At 38.4% G+C, this 3,867-nt stretch overlaps 1 protein-coding gene across 1 annotated transcript in view; it reads right to left on the bottom strand.

Moving 5' to 3' along the window:
• LOC107687607 (neuronal cell adhesion molecule-like) overlaps positions 1–3,867 on the bottom strand; it is a 125,030-nt gene that overhangs the window by 120,156 nt on the left and 1,007 nt on the right. The window lies entirely within an intron of this gene.

Genomic DNA, 3,867 nt, shown 5'->3' with positions numbered 1-3,867 from the left:
AGGGTTTGGCGAGCCTGAACTGAGCGTCTCTGTGTGTTGTTGTAAATTCTCACACTGCAGATATATTATGATCATGATCTGCTCATGTTCTCCAGTCACAGCCTGTTCAAACACACACAAACGTCCATCAGAAAATCAGTTTGTGAACACAAGCAAAGTCACATTTATAGTAATGCACTTGTTCTGCCTCTTTTTGACACTTTACAGCTCAAATATCATAAGCTAAGTCTTATAGACCAAGGGTTTTCAAACTGGAGTGCTAGGGGCCCATTGAAATGTTAGTACAAAATATATAATAATAATAATAATAATAATAATTAGTAGAAACTAAATATTTTTCAAATCCATTTTGACATTTAATTGTTAATTAATTAATATTTACAATTTTTTGAAATTATATTTTAATATTTAATGACGTTTTCAGAGTATAAATTGGGGCTTTATTCAAGAAATGCTATATATAATGATATATAAATTTATATGATATAAATTTCAGAAATGCTTTAACTCAAATATTTCTGCGTGAAAATGATTGACTGTTTAGGACCATTGCTCATTTTTAGAGGTGATGGAGAGACGTCGCAGTGACTCAAACTCAACTTTAGTGAAGGGTTCGGGTCAGTGAAGACATCGTCCCTGTGCTGGACACTTGTCCTAAAGCATCTGTCACACAGAGGTCACATGGAGTGCAGCGGTGCATGCTGGGAAAGAGGACATTCCAGAGCCCCGTCTCTCGCCCCGTCGCCCAAAACCTCCTACTGAAGATAAAGACGAGAACAACAACCCACCACAGAGACACAGCAAACAGACCGTCTTTGTCCTGCGCTTCCCCCTTCCTCGGGCCTGAGATCACACACACACTCACATCTTAGTCCTGTCTCTGTGTATGTGTGTGTCCTCTTGTAGTTGATAGGAGCACAACATCAGAGCATTAACCTGTCTGCACAGCGTCCCGTCTGATTAACCTCAAGCGGAGAAAACGCCACACAGGAGGAAGAGGAAATTAAGAGCCGTAATACTCGATTCTGATTGGCCACTGGTCTCATGCTGTGCTCTAACGACTCTGAACTGTGTAACTGATCGTTTCAGTGTTAGTTTCATGTTTCACATAATAAAATCATTCACACTCACATCAGTAGCTCATGTCCATTTATTGATCTATTGGTTAAGTGTCTGTGTAATGAGATCTAATGTCCAGTCAGTGGGTCAGTTTTCATTGGTTAGTGATCTGTTGAGCCTGTCGATTATCCTCATAACCTGCTATAAAGACTTCAGAAGATCACACATCACATGATCTAACGGACACCAACCGATACGATTATCTGCACGAGTCCAAATGTGATACTGATTTTATACAATAATTAATATTGCTACGTTTTATACACAATATTAGTCTCTTGCTTCGTTCCTGAATGAATCAGGAGGACAGGAACGCTCTCACAGCAACTTAAATATTAATATGCATTAGCATACGTTCAAAGATGCCTGAAAGAGAGATCATAATCAGATGCAAAACAGATGCAATTATTCAAAAGCACTCTGAGTCAGACGTAAAACAGAAATAATGTCAAACAAGAATAAATGAGCAGAACATCATGAAGCATTAATGACAGAGAATATGAGCACGGCTCTTGATTTAGAAACATTACTGGACTGACAGAGCTCAGTTCTGTAAATGATCTCAGATCAGATCGACAGGCTCCATTAAACCCTACAGCTCACCAGAACACACTCACAAACCACAGCTACAGCTCTCCTGTCGGGAGATTCAGGATTTATGTGAATATTTATATTAGCATTCATTAATGACGTAAATAGAGGAATGAACTGAGATGCTGAACTAATGATCCATTGAAAGACAAAAGCATCAGTGCAAGTTTACTTTCAGAAATGACTTTTTCACAATCCAATAACAAAACAAACTTCCCAGAAGAGTTTGAGCTCATCACTGACATGATGTTAAACACACACACACAGATTTGTAATGTATTAAACAAGTCTCTTCTGCTCACCAGAGCTGCTTTTATTTGATCAAAAATACAGTAAAAACAGTTCAATATTATTAGAGTTTAAAACAGCTGTTTTCTCTGTGAATATCTGTTAAGCTGTAATTTATTTCTGTGATCAAAGCTGAATTTTCAGCATCATTACTCCAGTCTTCAGTGTCACATGATCTTCAGAAATCATTCTAATATGCTGATTTGCTGCTCAAGAAACATTTCTGATTATTATCAATGTTGAAAACAGTTGTGCTGCCCGATATTTCTGTGGAAACTGTGACATTTTATTTTTCTGGATTCACAGATGAATAGAAAGTTCAGAAGAACAGCATTTAATTAAAATATAAATCTAACATTATAAATGTCTTTACTGTCACTTTTGATCAATTTAATGCATCTTTGATTAATAAAAGTATACATTTCTAAAAAATAAATAAATAAATACATAAATAACCCAGCATATTATACTGATTTCTGAAGAGCATGTGACACTGAAGACTGGAGTAATGACGCTGAAAATACAGCTTTGATCACAGAAATACATTACAGTTTAACAGATATTCACACAGAAAACAGCTGTTTGAAACTCTAATAATAGTTCACAGTTTTAATGTATTTTTGATCAAATAAATGCAGTCACAGTGAGCAGAAGAGACTCTCTCAAAGAACTGTATTGATTCCAAACCTTTGACTGCTAGTGTACATCCAGTATATATTCTGAATCTCATCAAAAGGCTGAATATATAAACTTGTATTTGTGTTTGTATATGTCTCAGCTCTACGCTGTCAGCTCAGTTTAGGGTCAGTTTATATATCAGCTGGAATCTGTGCAGGTATTTTTAGACTATTTTTAGAGAAATCTGCTCAAAAGGCACTTGAAAGGGTTTCAGGATTTGGTGACAAAAGTAGGCCAAGCGGAGCTCAGAGATCACCTCAGCGCTGATGAAACGCCGCTAAATATTAATATGACACACGGATCTTCAGAGGAATCGGTGATGACATCAGGACTCTGTGTGTGTGAGTTACTGTCATCTTCGGCGTCAGAATACCCAGCATGCCTCAGCAGCCCACAGGCTGGAATAAGTGGCACTCGCGTCCTACGACACGCTTCTTTCCCACGGCACACGGATCATACGTGAGGAGGCCATCGCTCATGTCACACACAAACACACAAACACGTGTCTGCTGAGCCTCCGCTAATGCGGCCCATCTGCTGGTTATGGATCGCTGGGAAGCCAAAATGAGCTCCTCATCAAGCATATTCGCTCAGACACAGACTCCAGTCATTCGCTGTCCCAGATACTCTCAGTCTGACTGGAAACTCTCATCCTGAACGTGACGGTTGAGCTGCTATTGTCCCGTCGGCCTGAAACACTCCGGATCAGCAGACAATGGAGCGCCTCACTCATTAGCATTGTATTAATTGGGAGATGTGACCCAGTAATGGAATGCAGTCTCTCTCTCTCTGTGTATCAATTAATTTATAAAAATACATTTTATATAATATATATCACACACACACACACACACACACACACATTCACATTTAATAAGTTTTCATACCTATTTTTGCTCATACTGACTAGTAAAAAAATTTTTTTAAATACTTGAATCTTATCTAAGGTACCTTTTGGTTTTAAGTTCATAAACAAAATCATTGCTCTAAAATAACACTGTTAGCTTCTCCATTAAATCTGAAATAAATAAATACAAAAAGTCGATAAAATCTGGTTCAAACCGTGCGTGCGCCTGCGCTGCACCTGTTCGCGTCACCTGAACGCAACATCACAACTACTGAAACATCATCATCACAGCACAACACAGCACAGTACAGCACAACACAGCACAGCACAGCACAGCTCGGCAG

This window comes from Sinocyclocheilus anshuiensis, unplaced genomic scaffold (assembly GCF_001515605.1).
Source record: "Sinocyclocheilus anshuiensis isolate Anshui unplaced genomic scaffold, SAMN03320099.WGS_v1.1 scaffold1993, whole genome shotgun sequence".
Lineage (NCBI taxonomy): Eukaryota > Metazoa > Chordata > Actinopteri > Cypriniformes > Cyprinidae > Sinocyclocheilus > Sinocyclocheilus anshuiensis.
The sequence above is the reverse complement of the archived record's forward strand: the minus strand, read 5'-3'. Positions and strand labels throughout refer to the sequence as shown.